Consider the following 18,489-nt stretch of genomic DNA (forward strand, 5'->3'; position numbering starts at 1 on the left):
TACTTCAGTGGTACTTCTTCAAAACAAGGACATTCTCTTATATAGCTACAATATAACCCTGAAAGTCAGAAAATTAGCATAATAAAATATCACCTAACCTACAGACATTCAAATCGACCCATAATGTTCTTTATACACACGTGCAGGTGCGCACACAGATTTCTAGATTGTCCACTGCGGGGCCCAGAGTCCACCCCGCCCCAGACCAACAGGCACCCACAGCGCTCAGACCCCGGGCTCCTGCTTGAGCGCTGGACACGTAGTCTCCGGGGCTCGGCAGGGAGGTTATAGAAGAGTAAGACAAGCCACAAATGGGTAACGTGGAGAGTGAGAACGATTTCGTTTTGTAAAACATCGTGATTGGCAATAAAAAGTTAGGGACCCTTGCTCTGCGGGGTCCCTGGTCCTCAGGCACACGTGTCTCACACCCATGCTCTGTGTCACCATTGCCGTCAGGTAGGGCAGTGGTCCTGACCCCTCACGCCACCGGCCATCCCCTTTCCTCCCTCGAGAAGCCCACGTCCTGCCTTTGCTCCTTTAAAAAAATGCTTATTTATTTATTTTTGAGAGAGACAGAGACAGAGAGCACGAGTAGGGAGGGGCGGAGAGTGAGGAAGAGGGAATCCCAGACAGGCTCCAGACCGCCAGCACAGAGCCCGACGCGGGGCTCGAACTCACGAACCGTGAGATCATGACCTGAACAGAAATGGAGAGTCAGACGCTCAACCGACAGAGGCCCCCGGGCGCCCCTGCCTTTGTCCATTTCATGTCGGGTTGTTTGTCTCTGCAGAGGCGTGGGGTGTTAGCTCTCCCGGCAGGTCCTGATGAAGAGGTCTGTCTCGCCGTGGCTGTGTTCACGTTCTCCTCGGTGGTTCCTGCCTCTGGGATCTTCTTGGAGAAATCCACTTACTCCCTCTGGGCCACGGAGATCATCTCCCATTTTCTCCTTGATTCATCTGGAAATGGCTTTTGTGTCCTTCTCCCTGGCCTTAAAATCAACGGATCCCGCTACCGTGTGTCGGGGTCACTCCTGGGAGCATCGAGGTGCCCTACGTGCCCCGGGCAGGAGGAAGGCGCCTGCTGTTCCCACAAAGGGCGTGGGCCGAGGTGAGAAGGTGAGGAGCCAGTTTCTCTGGGAGGAGCGGGGCAGGGACGGGGTGGGGGGTGGGGGTGGGGGTCACCGGGCTGCTTCTGGGCCAGGATCCAAGTCACGTTGTCTTCCAGGAGCCCCTCCCAGCACAGAGGGGACCCGGGAGACCCCGGCCTCAGGCCGTGTCAGTGCGCAGGAGACCCCGCCAGCCTGTGTCCGGGTGTGGACAACAGGAAGCGCACACTAGCTGTGCGTAACCCTCCTCGGGGAGCGCAGGGCTGGGGGCGAGCCGGGGGCTCGCTGTCTGTCCCACCTGCCCCCCAACGGGTGGTCTTGCTACTTCATACCGCTCCCTGGCCCGGAGGAGAGGACCGGCCCCAGATACCAGCAGCAGCAGTAGGTGGCGGGGGGGGGGTGGGGGTGGGGGTGGGGGGTGGGGGGCGACCGCGGCGGCTGAGCAACAGGCAGGACGGGGCTCTGGGGGGGAAAGGAGGGCAGAGGAGAAAGCCACGGCTGGAGGAGCAGGAGCCACGGCCCTGGGCGGGGCGGGGTGGGGGGCCGCCCAGCCCGATGGGCTTAGTGATGGAGGCCACCCCTGCTGCCCAGAGCAGCCCCGCTCACTCCACCCTCTCCACCGTGGGGTCCCACCCCTAGGTCCAGCCTTTGTCTCAGCTACGGTTCTGGCCAGACCCTCCTGGGGGAACCACCCGGTGTCCCTTGTGGACTCCCCTCCTCTGCTTGCCCCCACTCTGGCTCTGAAGTCCTCACCGTCCCCTGGTCGCGTCCCCTCCGGAGGGACCAGGTTCTCCTGCACTGCACGGAGATGCTCTCGCGAGCCCCACCCACGCCCACAGGTGAGGACCCAGAACAACAGGCAGGGGGCGGGGCTCTGGCCCCTCACCACCCCCCCCCACCCCGGGCAGCGGGCAGCGGCCCTGTGCTCCATCATGGCCCCACCCCCAGGCCACGGCCACAGGTGGGGTGCCGGGGTCAGGAATGTCCGCACATCTAAGCAAAGGCACCTTACAGCTGCACGTCCCAGAAGGTTTCCTGCCTCAGGGCAGGCTGGTTTCGTGTGAGGGTCATGTGGCAGGGCTCTCCCTGGTGGGGAGGGGGCAGGAGGAGGAGGAGAAGGGAGGAGGAGGAGGAGGAAGAGGTAGGAGGAAGCAGGAGGAGGGATGAGGAAGGAGGAGGGGGAGAAAGGAAGAGGAGGAAGGAGAAGGAGAGGAGGGAGGAGCAGGAGCAGGGAGGAGGAACGAGGAGGAGGGAGGAGGAGAGAGGAGGAGGGATGAGGAGGGAGGAGGGGGAGGAGGAAGGAGGAGGGAGGAGGGGGAGAAAGGAAGAGGAAGAAGGAAAAGGAGAGGAGGAGGGAGGAGGAGGAGGAGGAAGAGACAGGAGGAAGGAGGAGGAGGGAGAAGGAGGAGGAGGGAGGAGAGGAGGGGGAAGAGGGGAAGGAAGGAGGATGGAGGTGGAGGGAGGAGGGAGAAGGAGGAGGAGGGAGGAGGGAGAAGGAGGAGGAAGGAGGAGGGAGAAGGAAGAGGAGGGAGGAGGAGAGGAGGGGGAAGAGGGGAAGGGAGGAGGATGGAGGTGGAGGGAGGAGGGAGGAGGGGGAGGGAGGAGGGAGAAGGAGGAGGAAGGAGGAGGGAGAAGGAGAGGAGGAGGAGGGAGGAGGAGAGGAAGAGGAGGAGAGGAAGGGGAGGAGGGGAAGGGAGGAGGATGGAGGTGGAGGGAGGAGGGAGAAGGAGGAGGAGGGAGGGGAAGGAGGGGGATGATGGAAGAAGGAGGGGGAGGAAGGAGGCTCCCGCCTGGCCCGGAGGCACCGACAGGACCCGGCGAGTGTTCTCACGGGAGCCCCACACCTCCAGCCCCCAGACACAAGGGCGCTGGGGCCTGTGGTGTCCACCAGGGCCAGGAGGGCAGCGGGGGGATCGGGCGAACGTGATAGGGGCCGGCTCCGCGTGCGGGTGCCCCAAATTACCCCCCAGCCGCTCTCCCAATTAGCAGGCGGCGGCCGCCACCATCGTCTTAAATCACACGGCCGCGGCGGCCGGCCCCCTGGCCAGCATAAATCACGTGCTTCCTGCCACCGCGTCCAGGCGGCGGCTGTTCCGCGAGGACCGGTGTTACTGTCCCCTAAATTCCGAGGCTGCTGACTGATGCCACCTGCCCTGCGCGTGCCGAACCCACCACCTGCTCGCAGGGAAGCATAAACTTTGAATGCGCGCGTCCTGCTGATGTTAACTGGGCTAATTTATTGCTCACGAGCGGAGGAGCGGGTTTGCCGTGAGCTCTCCAGCCACCCGGGAGCCCGCGGCCGGGCCCTCGTGCCTCTGATCGCCGCTCGATAAGGCCCGCGTCAGCCACAGGCGCACGCAGCCCCTCGCTGCCAGCCCCCCAGAGGCACAGGGGAAAAGAGGCCCGCGGAGCACCCCTGTGGGGGATTTATTTCTGAATTAAACACTCCCGGCCCCAACGGAGGCCTATTCATTTCCACAATCAGCTTTCTCCCCAGTTGTAAACAGACTCTTTCTAAAACTTGTGCATGATTTTAATTACAGATAAGTTTCTCTTTAAAGGACGGGCATTCATGCCTGGGTTGCTAAGCTGAATTCGATACATCTCTATGTTCCGGGTGTCCGGCTGATGTACAGGCCGAGAGAGCCATACACCTGGCGGGCGTCCAGGCGGCTCCTGGGTTCCGGATGCTTCTTGGCCCGGAGGCGCTTGGGGCCCACCAGCCCCTGCTGCCCTGTGGTCACCCAGTACAGCAAGCCCCATGGTGCTGATGCACCCAGAGCCTCCAGAAGGTGCCCCACACTCCTTGGCGGTCAGGGATGGGGGAGCGGCTGGGCCCCTGTTCCCAGCGGAGGAGGAGGCTTTGGGCCTCGCAAACCGCCCAGCCCGGGGCACGGACCAGTGCAGGTGGTGAGGCTTTCAGGGCCAGCGCTGGAGCCCGCTCTGGGCCCCCTCCTCCGAGAAGTCTGCCGGACCCAGACTTTCTCAGTGCCTCCTGTAGGTCCCCACTGCTTACGGCTGAGCCTCTCCCCTCGATCTCGTCCCTGCACCTGTCGCATCACGGCCCTCCGGGTGGGGCTTCTGCTCAACAGCAGAGGGGTGCTGAGGGCCCCGCCACCCCCCGCCCCGCACGGAGCCCCAGGCAAGGCACAGAGCCGGGTGCAGGGATGAATCGTCCCCAGTGTTGGTGAGCACGGACGATGGCGTAGAGGGCCCTGGGCTGCCAGAAGGCCTCTCAGAACCTCCACTGGGGAGCGATGGCCTCGAGGGACAGGCGGCATGTCTGCGAGGTGCGCCCCGTGTGAACCCAGACACTTGTGTCAGCTGCGTGGGCACCTGGGTTTTCGGGGAAGCAGGACAGGAAGGCTTCCCCGGCTCCAGGGCACGAGGCTGCGTGAGTGTGTGTGCGGGGGGCACACGTGTTCACACATGCACGTGCAGGGACGCGCATGTCACATGTGGGGGCACAGGCAGGGTGCACATTCACGTGTGTTCGGGTGTGGGACATGCTCCCGGGGGCTCCTTGCACGCACGTGCCAGGGCGGACGTGTGCGAGTGTGTGTGTGGAGCCGGACCCCGTCCACGGTGACTTGGCCGTGAGCTCCCTGGTTTGAAGGAGACCCTCCTGCTTCTGGGCGAAGATAACAGCACGAGGGAGCCAAGCCGTGGCCGGTCCGTCGGCCTCCCCTTCAGCGGCTTCGGCGGAACCCACCGCGGTCCGGTCGGGCAGGGTTTCAGCAGTGAATGAAACCGCCGGGCCCGGTGCTTCCCCCGCAGAAATGTTAAGTCCCACTGTGATCACCTCGTTCTACAGCGCGCCCCGGGCCTGGGGTCAATGTACCAAGAGAGCCGAGAACCAGCTGCGGTCTGGCCGCGTCGGTTGAGCGGGGGGGGGCAGCCGCCCAGGCCCAAGCCTCCGCGCGCCCTGCCCGCTCACGCCTGTGGCGCTTGCCCTTGAACTTTGGGGACCGTGCCGTGGAGCCCCTGTGGCCTCTGCCGCCCCCGGGGTCGCTCACGTGCACCTCACAGAGGGGCGCTTGGGGTCCCGCCAAGGCCACTCACAGAGGACCAGCGCAGCCCGGGGCCCTGGCACCCACCTCCCACATCCGCCCCGGGGCAGGCGGGCTGGGCCCACCGGTCGGGAGCCAGCTGGTGGTGGGCGCGGGGCCCACGATCTCCTGGGGGCTCTCCTGGCAAACCCACCAGCGGAGGCAGTGAAGAGCCAGCCCGGCTTTTGCCGCCAACAGTAATGAAATGACGGGTCTCTCCCATTTCCGTGGACAGGGACGCCGGGGGACGGTCTCTCCCTCACACAACGAAGCCTCCTCTCACCACGCGGGCCGGCCGTCCTGCTCCCTGGCGTTCGCCCGAATTAACTGAAACCTTACGTCCACACGCACGCACCTTGCCCACAGTGTTTGTAGCAGCTGTGTCCATAGTTGCCCAAACTAAGAAACAACCAAGATGTCCGTGGTAGGCGATGGTAATAAACTGTGATCCACCCAGACAGCGGAATCTTACTCATGCTAAAGAGAAGCCAGCTATGAAGCCATGAAAAGACCCGGGGTGGGGGGGTGCGGATCTTCAACGCACGTGATGAGGGAAAGAAGCCAATCTGTTTCCAGCTGTGGGACCTTCTGGAGAAGGCGGAACCACGGGGGCTACGGGGGGAGGGGAGGGGGGAGGAGGGTGAACAGCCGGAGCCCGGGGCAGCTTTAGGGCAGCGAGGCAGCTCCGTGTGGCGCCAGGGTGGTGGGCGCCTGCCATCACGCGCTCGTCCAGACCCACGGGACGTGCACCACCGAGGGTGACCCTGCTGTGGACTCGGGGTGATGGCGACGCCTCGGCTCCAGCAGGCGCACCACCCGGTGGGGATGTGGATCGCGGGGGAGGCTGTGGGGGGGGCAGGGGGCGTGGGACATCCCCGTGCCTCCCTCACGTTGGCTGTGAGCCTAGATCTGCTCTAAGAAAATTAAGTTGATTAATGTAAAAGTGCAAATGATTGGTACCAAATGGTGATGTTCTTCCATTTTGGAGGCGTGGCCTCGTGGCTCTAGCGCCCCCCGGAAGCCCCCGGCCACAAGTGGCCTTGACACCATCGCGGCTGGCGGAATCTTGGGGCCCCGGTGCCTTTGAGCGTGAAATCAGTCAGCGGCGTCGGCTGTGGTGCCCATGGGGTCCGGAGCAGGAAGCTGGTCCTTGGCCCAGCAGAGGGCCGATGTCCAGTGCAGAGAAAGCAGACAGGGGTGTAGCCAGCCCTGTGGGGGTCCTCACGCCCCCCCAACAGCACGTGACCTCAGACCCGCTGCACGGGCACACGTGTGCGCACGCTGCACGCACACTGGCTGTGTTTGTCTACCTGCGTGTGCGTGGGCTCCCACAGGTGGGCCCACACCTGCCCTGCACCCACAAAGGCACCCCAGCAGCAGGTGGGCACATACGGGCAGCGAGCTCCCGCGTGTGCACGGGGTGGGGGGGCCACACACCTAAAAAGCCCACAGACGGCTACACCCGGGCGCACCACCCCCCTCCTTCCTTCCCTGAGTCTCTGCCTCTGGGGGTGCGGCCCCAGGGCAGCCCCACGGTGTGTATCCGGGCCCAGAGGCCAGACCAGAGGCGCCCGGGGTTGGGGGGGGCTGCTGCTGCCATGGTCAGGGGGAGAGGGTCTGGCCCCAGCCACCCAGGCTCCTGACGTGTTGATCCTACACCCCGCCCAGGCTTCTGACACCGGCCTTCTTCGGCGCCCTAGGGGTCAGCAGAGCTTGTGAGGCCCAGACCAGGAAGGACCCAACCCTGCACACGCGGGCAGACCCAGGCCCAGAGGCATGCTGAGTGGCCTGTCACACAGGGGGCGAGGGTGCTGGCCTCCCCTGCCACACTTAGCTCTAACACGCAGCCAAAGGCCCCCGGGCTGTGGGAGGGCAGGGTCTGACCTGATGTAAGGCGCAGAGCCAAGGCCCGCGGGACCGGGGTCCGTCCTCCGCCCTGTGCCCCCGTGCACTTGGGCTGGCGGAGAGGGGCCGCCCCCTTCCTCAGAGGCAGTGAAGGGGTAGGAGTTGGGCCTGGCATTGGGATGTGTGGGTCCAGCGGCCCCGAGAAGTCTGGGGCGGGAGCCTGCAGAGCAGAGGGGAGAGGCCTGGAGGAGGGAGGCCTTACTCTGCCACGTGCCGTTGGGGGGGTGGCCGTTGGAGGTCAGAGGGGCCACGGAGACCCGCCCACTGGGCTGGGCCTCAGAAAGCCCGTCAGAGTGCGGTGTGTGCTCCCCAAGGAGGTGGCCAGACCGGCCTCAGGTAGCAGGGGAGGGGGCTCCTGGGGGGTAAAGAGGGACGTAGGGGTGGGGCCGCCTGCCTGCGTCGCAGGAAACTCCTTGAAGCTGCCCGGTGGTTCCTGCACAGGGTCAGGGTCCCTCTTGCCCCTCTGAGCTGTGTGGGTGCCGGGGCGGCTGGGGGAGGCGCACCGGCACCCAGAACGTGCCCTAGCCTGCAGAGCCAGGGGCCCGGGGACCCAGGCCCGCCCAGCACCCTGGGGGCAGCGCTGGGCCTGGACCCCGGAGGGCAGGGCACCGGGTGGGCTGGCCGGCCTGGGCCCCCCCACCCCCACCCCCGCCCTTGCCCGCGGTCCCCACCCCTCGGCGCCCGTCTTCAGTGATTTGGAAGTGTAGAAAATGGGATTATCCAGGAACAGATGTGCACAAAAGGGGTGAAATGGAAAGTGTTACCGTGGCCGCCTGCCTTTGATTACCTCTGACTGCCTCGGTGTCCGCAGCCCCCCCAGCGGGGACAGCCAAACCCAGCGCCAGCCCTGCAGCCGGCCTCATTGAAATTGAATTGATACTTTGTGAACTTCATTTGTGAATAATGTGATCTGACAGGGACAAATGTGACGGGGAATTGTTTTCAAACCTACTCCAAATGAAACTTATTATGGGGTAAATACAGACGCCTTTGTCTGGGCCCCTCCCCCGCGCGCCTGAATATGCATCAGCCCCGAGGTAATTGAATTGATGATGGGGAGGGCGGGGCCGGCGGGGCCCTCCGGGCCGCAGGTCGGGGCTGCGGTGGCGGGACCCTCGGGCGGCCGGCCCGGTGCCCGCTGGCGGGCCCGCGGCCGCCGGGCCTCAGATGTCTTACATATTAATTCCCTTCGCGGAGTGTTGCCCCCGCGCGCGCTCAAACCCAGTTAGCCGGATTGATGAGGCCAGCAAGAGGATCCGACGCGCGCTGATTCCGCCTTTTCAGCTTCGATTAGCTCAGCGCGGGTTACTCCCGTCAGAGCTCCATCACGGGCGCGGACCCCGGGGAGGGCCGAGCGGCCGCGGGGCCCAGGAAGGCTTCAGTGCGGGCCATTACCTCACAGGCGTCCCCACAGAGCGCGCTGGGCGGGCGGCCCGTAGCCGCTCACTCGTCACCCATCTGCGCGGCCCCCACCCTGGTTCTCGAGACCTGGGTGCGGCCTCTTGACCTGCTGCTGGGGTACCGCCCCGCCCCCCCCCCCCACACGCCGCGGGGACAGCTCGTCTGTGCTCAGTCTCCTGCTCCCTCGATTAACCGTCGTGGCCACGCCCACGGGGACCACGCTCAACCTGCGCTTTTCAGAGGAGGAAACTGAGCCCCTGGTGAGCAGAGTCGCAGCCCCCTCCCGGCCACCATCATGGCACATCCTTCATGGGACAAATTCACGCTCCTGAGCCCCAAGACCCAGAGTGAGGGGAGGGCACTGTCCCTGGAATGACTGATGAGGAGGAGGGGTGGACGTGGGCTCGGGGACAGATCCTTGATGCCAGCAAGGCGAAGCCGCTGCCAGGACCCCACCCTGGGCCTCATGGAGCCTGTGGGGCTCCCCCGGGGTCCTGGCAGCCCCGGCCACCCCGTGTCCACCGCCCCCAAGGCCAGGAGGAGGGCCACACAGCCTGATTGACTTGGGGCCCTTCCTATGGCTTTTCATGAAGCCAGTAGCCCTGGCACCCATCTGTGTCCACCAAAACACTGAGGGCACACCCCCGGGACACTGGGGGCCTCTGGGTTTGCCCTGTGGGGGCCACCGTCTCCTGACTCTGAGCAGCTGTGCTCAGGCCTGCCAGGCCTGGGCCCTGACCGTGTCTCCCATGGTGTGTGACAGCCCGTCAGCCGGGCCGGGGACCTTCCCCTGAGAGGCCCTGACCACTTCAGCTCCAGAAGAAGATACAGTTAAAGCCTGGCCAACCCTGAGCCCAAGGGGGTCCAGACCTCCAAAAGGCACCCCGAGCCACGTGGGGCAGTCCAGACCTGCTAGGCCTCTGGCCTCTGCCCGGGGCCTCCCCCTGCATCAGAGAGCAGAGCAGGTCCCCCAACAGCCCATCTTCGGCCCAGCCTCCCTGCAAACCCCTGCGAAACCAACCCGGGCTCAGCCACCTCCCGGTGACGCTCCCTCCCCGTCACCCCATCTGCTCGTTCCCATCCACTCCAGTCCGAGGCATTTATTTTACTTATTTATTGTTAATTCCAGTGAAATTCACGTAACCTACACCGAACCATTTCAAGCTGTGCCTCCCGGCAGCCTCCAGCGCCTTCCCGAGGCCGCCCCGCCCGCCCCAAGCCGCGGCCGCCACCGCCCCTGTCCAGGCTGGCTGTTCTGGAGCCCCGCGCAGGCGGACCGCACGCCCCGCAGCCTTTGTGGCGGGCCTCTCTCGCCGGACAGCCACCCCCCGGGTCTGTCCACGCCGCAGCCATGGCGTGCTTCGCCCCTCTCACGGCTCCACACGCCCCTCTCGTGAGCGCGTGGACCGCACGTTTTATGCCTCGGTCAGCTGGCCAGCATGGTGGTGGTCTGGGTGCCCGTGTTTCCGGGTGACCGACTGCTCTGCTCCCCTCAAAGCCCTGGTGAGACCCCCTAGGCCACGTCTAGGAACCCTAGAGACCTGGGTCTCCACCTTGTCAGCGTCTTCCCTCCAGATGCCCCATCCCGGGACAGCAATGTGCTGGCCTCCTTTCCAGGACCAGACCCCTTCCCTGCTGAGCCACTCGGACATCGTCACTTTGCTGACCGTGCTTGGGATGAGGGGACAGGCTTTGGTCACATAAACTCCCCCACGTCTCATGGGAAATGGTGCCCAGGGCAAGCAGGTGGTCCTGGAGCGCAGACCTGGCTGGTCACCCCCCACACCCGATCACTCTGCCCGGCCCTCCTCCAGCCTCACTGGCCGCCAGGCCTGCACTGGCCCCGGAGCGTGGCAGCCGCCACCCGGGGACCCCGGATGAACTTGCGAGTCTGGCAGAACCCAGATGTGACAAGCAGGAATCTGTGTTTACGGCCCCCCTCATCCACCCCCGTGAGAATGGCCCGGAGCAGTCAGCGAGGGGAACCCGGCCGCCCCGCCTTGGGCTGACAAAGCGTCCCAGGGTGCTGCTCAGGGGCAGATCTCCCTCGGGCCGGCCCCGCAGTCCTCGAACGTGGCTACTTTTTGTCTGGAAAGTGGGTGGTGAGGGTGGGGGCCTGGGGGGGCATGCCTGCCTCGAGGCGGGCTCCCCGGGGGCTGACGCCCCTGCAGGCCTGGGGCTCCCGATTGGCCTTGCACACAAGGCTATTGGCTAACAGGGATCCTGCCCCAGGTCGGCTGGTGAGACCCTCGGCTCCCGGAGGGGGCTGCTTTTCCACCACGCGGCCAGGCTCTGGGACCGCTCCCTGCGGCCAATCTACACGCTCATCGGTGAGTGCTCTGTCTGACAGTTTTACCTCCTGTTCCATAAACGTCTTCCGCGCAGACCCTGCCAAGGGAGCCATGGGCGGGGCGGCGTGTGGGGAACAGGGATTTACGGAGGGCGCAGAGGGGCCCTGACCGCACGCAGCAGGCAGCAGGGCTCAGCCCTCCACGACCAAGGTCGAGCCCGCAGTTTGGATAAAGTTGTCTCCAGGACCGGACGCGCCCTGCCCCGGGGCTGCGGTCCCTGTGGGACCCTCGTGAGGGGGTCTGGGGGGGTTGCCTGGCACACCAGCGGGGAACCAGTGCACCATGGCCTGTTTATTCGGACGTATTCCCTGAGGCAGCAGCATCGGCAGCGGGGACATTACGGAGGTCCCTCAGCCCTGCTCCCTGGCCTGATCGTCCGTGACTTTCTGGTTCGTAACACAGACTCGTGCCTTTCATCAAGAGGCGCGTATTCTCTAGATGATTCAAAAATTCACAGAGCAAATTCCACACCAATGCGCCTCCCCAACGCCTTTCCTTTAACCCCAGACGTGGTTTCCTGCAAATCCTCAGTGTTCTGAAAACGGCTGTGGGGGCAGGTGGCTCTGGGTGCCTCCTGGTGCTGAGCCGGCCCCCTCACCGTCCCTGCGTGACTTGGGACAGTAGCTTAGCCTCCGTGAGACTCAGCCTCCCCATCACAGCAGGTTACTGTAATACTCACAGCGGCTGACGTTTCAGGACCTCTCTCTGCTCCAGGCTGCACCAAGACACTGTGGAGACACCGCTCACCCACGCGGCCCTGGGGTTGCATCACTGCCCATCTTTCAGGGAAGGCTCTAGGCCACCTGGCCAGGCGAACACCAAGTCAGTGCTGCTGGGCGTGAACACCTGGTCACCCGCAGTCAGCAATCCGGGTGTTGGGGAGCTGGCAGGGGGCTGGGGGCCTTGGACAGTAGCCTCCCCTCTGGGACACAGGCCCGCGGATGGCTGGGATGATCCGATCGATGTTTGTACACCTGCCTGAACGCCCCACGTCCTGGAGCCGCACCCACCTGGGCCAACAGGCAGAGAATCCAAACCTGACCTGGGCCCAGGTGAAGGCCTGGTGCCCGGGGCTGCGGGGGGTGGTGGCCACGGCGCGCCCCTGGTGTTGGCATTCACGTCCTCGAGTGGACACGCAGAGAAGGGCGGGCTTCGAGAGCTGCTCTCGAAGGCGGTTCTGGTTTTCCATTTATAAAGCAGAGCGAGGTGATCAATCAGAAAAGTGTTTATAGGCGCTCACGGCCAGCAATAACAGGTTCGAGTGGCCAGGGTGGCTCTGTGACTTTTTCATCTTCCACGCTAACTTAAACACGAGAAGAAACGGCTTTCCAGGCTGGGCTGGCCGCGCGGCCGCGGAGATGAAGTGCGTTCGTCATAATTCATAGGCTTCTCCTTCTCTCTTCCCGCTGCTCCGGAATCACGCTCTGCCATTAAAATGCATTGTGGCCGCCTGGCCGGTGGGGCCTCTGCTCGTTCCCAGGGCCAGCGGGGATGGGCGCACAGACACAGGGGCTCTGGGCCGCCACCCCTGCCCCGCCCCTGCTGGACACGCCGGGCACTGCAGGAGCCTGGCTCCTGACAAGGGTGGGGGGGCTTGCCCTAGAGCCACCGTTCCCTCCTTCAAGGCAGGCCTGCCACCAGCCCCTGGCGGTAGTCACACCAGGTGGTTCTGTGGGCCCTTCTGCTCTCAGGACGCTGCCTGGGGGTGTGCTGCCCCCAGCTCGAGAGAGCACAGGACCCAAAATCAAGATCAGGTGAGGCCTGGGGTGGGGGGTGGGGGGGGCGGGGCGGGAGCGGGGGGCTGCAGGCAGGAGCCTGAGAGGCAGGAGTGGAGGAGAGGCCCTGGGTCTTCCTGAGGGTTCCCACTACAGGAGCCAAACTCCCAGCAGCTGGCAGGGGGCAGAGCCAGGACTCCGCACCCTCACGGGCCTCACCAGGCATCCCTCCGGCCGACTGACCCTGCTGGTGAGGCCTATGGCTGCAGAAAACCTGAGGGGCACACCCAGGCCTGAGGGGTGTGCCAGATGCGTTGCCGGGGAAGGCCACCCTCCCTAGAGAGGCACAAGGCCAGGGGCGGGCCCATGCAGGACCCCAACCTCAGCAGTGGGTGAGCTGGACAAGGAGGCCCCGGGCAGTAGGAGGGCGGTGGGCAGCCTGGTGGGGAGGGCTCAAGGGGGAGGAAGAGGCAGCGGCGGTGGTGGGGGGGGGGGGTGGTTGGCAGGGGAGAGGGAGGCCTGTGTGGCCCGTGGGACACCCACTGCCACCTATGCCTCGCCAGCGGTGGCCCTGAGCCAACTGCCTCGGCCTCGAGCTCTGCCGGCCCCTGGCGAGGTCGCTCTGCCCATGTGACCTCCACATCCGTCTCCTCCAGTACTGGGGACACCTCGAGCAGAGTCCCAGGGTTTACCCAGGAGACATCTGCTGCATGAATGAATGAACGAACTCACTGCTGAAGCAGGTGGTTCGAAGGATTGAGAATCCAGACCCTCCCCAGTGTCCTGCCAGGTCCCCCTGGCCCTCCGCCCCGGCAGGGCACCTCCCCCTGGGCGTCTCTGGTCCTGCGGCCTTTTGCCGCGGCGGGAAGGCAAGGTCTGCGGGTTATTCCCCATCTGGGGACACTGAAGCACTTTGTCGCAAACTGTTCCCCAGCCTGACGCCCCAGCCTTCATCGGGTGTGAGGCTGATACCCACCCGGGCTCCGGGAGCTCCCCCTGGCCCCCCCCCCCGGGGGGTCTGGGAGATGCCCCGACCCCAGCCCCAGGCCTCTGGGAGCAGGGTCCCGGCACCCCCACTTCCGTCCCTGCTCAGCAACACCCTGAGCTCTCGGCAGAGCGGCTGGCTCAAAGAACTCTCTGGAAGCTCCAGCGAGCCGAGGAAATAATTTCGGGCAGCAGCGCCAGCGTGTGCTAAGGAGCAGGGCGGGCGGGGGCCTCGCGAGGACCGAGGGCCGCTTTGTTTCTTCCTTTCCTTATCACCATTAGCCATTTCACGGGATAGAGATACAGGGTAGCCCGGTTCCAGAGCGCCGTTAAACTGTCGTCTGTGCAGCTGTGCGTGAAGAGGCATCAGATAACAGTCAGGGCGCGGCCAAGCGTGAGCCTCGCCGCGAGTCACAGGGACAGGCCCGCCCGCCCGCCAGCCTCCCGGGGGAAGGACGCTCCCCAGGCCCCTCGGGACTGCCGCCAGAGCACGGGCACGGGGTACGGGACAATCCGGGCTGCGGAGAACAGGGGGCGAGTCCAGGCCCGCAGGCAGGGTGGGGCGTCTGCGGAGGCCGAGGGTCCCGGCAGGGCAGGTGGGGGTCTGCTCCCTTTCGGCCAGTGCGGCCCCTGGAGCCCCGATGGGAGGCCCCAGGGCTGGAAGCTCAGAGTGCCCTGCCCCAGCTGGACTTCAGACCACCAATCCAGTGGGGAGCAGAAGTGCCGCGTAGGCCTCCATGCTGATGGGGAAACTGAGGCTGGGAATAAGGCACCAGAGGGGAGGCAGGCCTAGGCCCCCGCCTGCTCCAGCCCACGGGGTCTGGGAACCCAGAAAGGGAATGGGGGGGGGTCTGAGAGCTCTGAGAGCGCACAAAGTCGTCCCCAAGGGTCATGGCTGGGCAGAGCTTCTGGAAACTCCAAGGCCAGGTGGGAGTTTCTCTAGGCCCCCAGGGGCCCCACCTGGCCCCCAGGTGCTTAAGCCCCAGGTTAGTAGGGGTGGGTGAGGGTCGGGAGGGGATGCATGAGGGTCACCCGTGGGCGGAGCAGGACAAAGGCATCCGGTGGGAAGGCAGACCCTGTGGGAAGATACAAGTGTGAACACGGCCAGCTCACGCGTGTGGCGTCCAGGCTGGGCTGGGATGCGGGGCCAGGAGGTGGCCAGGGGTGAGAACAGGGCGGAGGATGTGGCCTCCTCGGAACAGAGGGTTCCCTACTCACCCAGCAGACACCCCAAGATGGAGCGTTCCCCACTCACCCGGTAGACACCCCAGCATCCATCCGTAGCCCCCACCTGTGGCTGCCAGCCGAGGGGTTCAGGTCTGGGGCAGGAGGGGTGGCCAGCAGGTGCAGAAGGGTCTTTCCCGGCACCGGGACCTGCATACACGCTCACTACACACCCCCCGCCCCACCCCCCGCCCCAGGGTGCGAGCAGCGCTGGTGGCTGAAGGACAGAAACAGCCTGGTCTGCAAGTTGCAGAGGGCAGGGTGGCTGCCTGCCAGCTCGCCCATCCTCTCTCCTCCCTGAAGGTGGTGGGAGGCCAGGGGATGGGCAGAGAGCCGGCCACCAGGGCCACTCTTAGAGGGACGAGGAGCACTGCCACTTCGAGGAGGTTCAGGTGAGGCCGGTGCCCCCCCCCGCCCCCCCACCCCGTGCAGAGCCCGGGAAGGGCGTGGAGGGAGCACAGAGCCCACAGCCACCGAGGAGGGGTGAGGATTCAGCCGGTTCCCCTCACTGGCTCCGTCTGGGGCTCCGAGTGTCCCAGCCAAGCTGCCGGGCTCCTTGGCGGGCCGTCCAGGCCTTCGAGGGCGCGACTTTCGGGAGCCCGGCAGGAGCCTTTTCCGCAGGGCTGCGTTAAATAGGCATGAAAGGCGCGCGATCGAAAGATGTTCTACAGAATATTGATATTTCACTGCTCCCACCTGGGGCTGCGCAGTGGGGCGCCGGCTCAGGAATACAATATTTGCAGGGTCTTTTTCATAAAGGTCTTTATGGGTTTGGAAATTTAAACACCACAGAGCCTGAGTTGAATTGGAAAGCAAAAGTCTCTAAGCTTGTACATCTTAGAGGGAAAAAAATTCAATTAAGTGGGGTTTTAGCTGTTTCAATAAAATTGGACTCTCCCTTTTCAAGATAAGAGCTCTCCAGCGCAGAGAAACCTTTATGAGCCACAAGCCCCCACTTCTACACGCGTAATCCTCGCTCGGGACACAATACCCACAACAGGAAATCAATGTATAGTCGAATCAATTTGAAAATATAAAATAAACTAATATATGAGTGGAAAATTCACTTCCTATGGATTAAAAGCCACACAAATGGCAGAAAAATCTAGCTGTCTTTAGCAGCAGGAAGTGGTTCAGGGTAGGGGCTGGGGGTCTCTGCCAGGTCGGGGGCGGGGGGGGGGAGGGGCATGAAGTCCCTCCCACCCCCGCCGCACTGGGCGGTAGGAGCTGAGGCGAGAGCGCCCACGAACTCTCCCGGGGCCGGCGCTCCGGCGCCCGTCGTGAGGGCAGCCCTGCTGGGGCTCCCAGGCGCACCCGTGCTGGGACTGAGTCGTCTGCCTGCAGAAGGTGGCAAGGAACACCCAGCCGCTGAATATTCCTCTCTGGGTCGTCCACCCCACTCTCACGCCCCTCCCTCACCCTGGAGGGGCAGGCCGGCCGGCTGGCAGGACCCTGGGGGCAGGGAGGCAGGGCCAGGACGCGCTTCGATGGCCACGCGGGTCCGGGTCGCTGCCGCGAGGAGACAACCCACGGTCCGCCAGCCCCCGCGTGCAGCCTGCTTCTCCACTGGTCCCTCGCGCACTGGGTCCGCCATGCACTTGACCTCTCGCCCAGACACACAGTGGGAGAAGGGGCAGAGAGTATGTGTGCTCCCCCCCTCCCAGATCCACAGCCCTCCAACTTCCGTCTACATAGACACCCAGCCCTCCTCCTCCAGGAAGCCTTCCCTCCACCTGGGCGGGCCCGGCTCCCTCTGCGGCCAGGCCTCTCCCTGACCCACCCCCAGCTCCTGACCCAGACCATCTGCCAGTAATGGGGACTCTGGGCCTCCGAGACCACCCCGTCAGCTGGCTCCCTACTTCATCTCCACCTGAGGGCCCCCACACCTCTGTTCCACCCACCCCTGCAGCCGGCCCCCCAGGGCCACGTGCTCTGCTGTGGCAGGGTGGCCCCCGCCACGCGCCCCCAGGCCGCCCCCGCCACGCACTCCCACAGTCAGTGCTGCAGCCGGCAACTCTCCCTTCCGATTTTTGTTTCCAGGTATCTCCTCCAAGTGGCACAAGATGAACGAAGTGTCAACTCTGGGTCCCGGCGGCCTCTGCTCCCACATAACGGGCGTCTGGAAAGCTCCAGGAGCAGGTGCTCCTGGGTCCCCACCCAAGCTCCCGCTGGGCACACCCTCCCACCCAGGCACCCATCGATCTGCCAAACGACCACCCGCTCGCTCACCCAGACCCCCCAGTCGTGCGCGCACCCCCTCACCCATCGTACCCCCCTTCCTGCAGCCCGCCCGCTTCTAACCTAGTGCCCGTCCGGCCGCTGGCCCACTCCACTCGCTCATCCACCAGCCCCCGCTCGGGCTCACTCGTCACACTCGTACCCAACCATCCACAGCCCACCCACTCGCCCACTTGCCCACCGAATCACAAACCCGCCCCCACACGTTCGTCTGCCCACCAATTTCTCTCCCGTTCACCCGCCCCCTCTCCCACCCAATATGCACCCACCCCCCTCACATCCTTCCAACCACCCATCCGTGTACTCCCCTCCCCACCCAAATCCCTCCCCCGCACCCAGCCGGTGACCATCCAACCACCACCCACAGGCCACCTCTGCCCCCGCACACACCCCTGACGAGCCACCCCTAGACCACCCTTCTACCTGCCCATCTATCTGCAAACCCATAGCCAGCAACTGCCGTGGCCCGCTGGCCCGAGTCAGCCTACTCCCCACCCAGCCGACCACCCATCGGCTTACGCCACGACCACTGATGTTGGTGGCGGGGTGGGGCCCGCCCCGCCCGTGGGAACTGCCATTCCGTGGTCCACGTGTGGTCCCGCCCTGCCTACGCCGCAGTTCCGGGACTCATCCCCGGCTCCGTTCCCTTGGCGAACCGTGGTGGGCTCGTAAAGAGGACATGATGAGGAGGAAGCAGAACTCGCGACCGGGGCCTGGCGCGCGTGCAGGTGTCAGTGGTGACACATTTACAAGGCGGAAAACGTGCATACATTCTACAGCGGCTGAGCCACCGCCTGCTCTGGACCTGGCACCGGGCCAGCCTACGGGCAGAGCAGACCCCCACCTGCCCCGCGGTGGCCTTCTAGAAGGGATACAGGCGATCACACAGGCGGAGAAACAAAGCCGCTTTGCACAGCGGCAGTGCCCACGAAGACGGCACAGCCGGGTTTGGTTGGGGAAGGGGTCTCTGCACCCGGCGACAGGCTGGCCTCCAGTCCCTCACGGGACGATGCCTTTTAACCCTTGCCAACACCCCGGGGGCAGGGCCCCTGTAGGCGCATTTACAGAAGGGCTGACTAAGGCCTCTGGCTGTTGGCGGCTGCCCGCCCCCCTGCTCGGGCCTCCTGCCCCCTCCTGGCTCCGTCAGGCTCCTGTTCAGCCCGGTCTGGCCCGGCCTTGCTGTCGTGTCCGCCCCTCCCTGGACCCCCAGCGGCTCCCAGGCCCTGCCCCTCAGCCCGTGTGCAGCGTCTGGGGACGCAGCAGCCCGGCCGGCGGGCTCCGAGCGGGCAGGCGCCGAGTCAGCCGGAAGCCTGCAAATGGGCTCGTGAGCGGCGATCACCGTCCGGCATAACGAGGGGAAAAGCCCAATTTGTGAACACTTGGTCAATATGAATTAACACCATCAGGATAGATTCTGGACTAAATTGGACAATCACGTTGGCCGCTCCCAAGACCCGGCGACAATAGGTAAATTAGATCGTCATTAAATTATCATGAAGGAAAAATGCATAATCGGC

The sequence above is a fragment of the Panthera onca genome, chromosome B1, assembly GCF_046562875.1.
Source record: "Panthera onca isolate mPanOnc1 chromosome B1, mPanOnc1 haplotype 2, whole genome shotgun sequence".
In the NCBI taxonomy this organism is placed as follows: Eukaryota; Metazoa; Chordata; class Mammalia; order Carnivora; family Felidae; genus Panthera; species Panthera onca.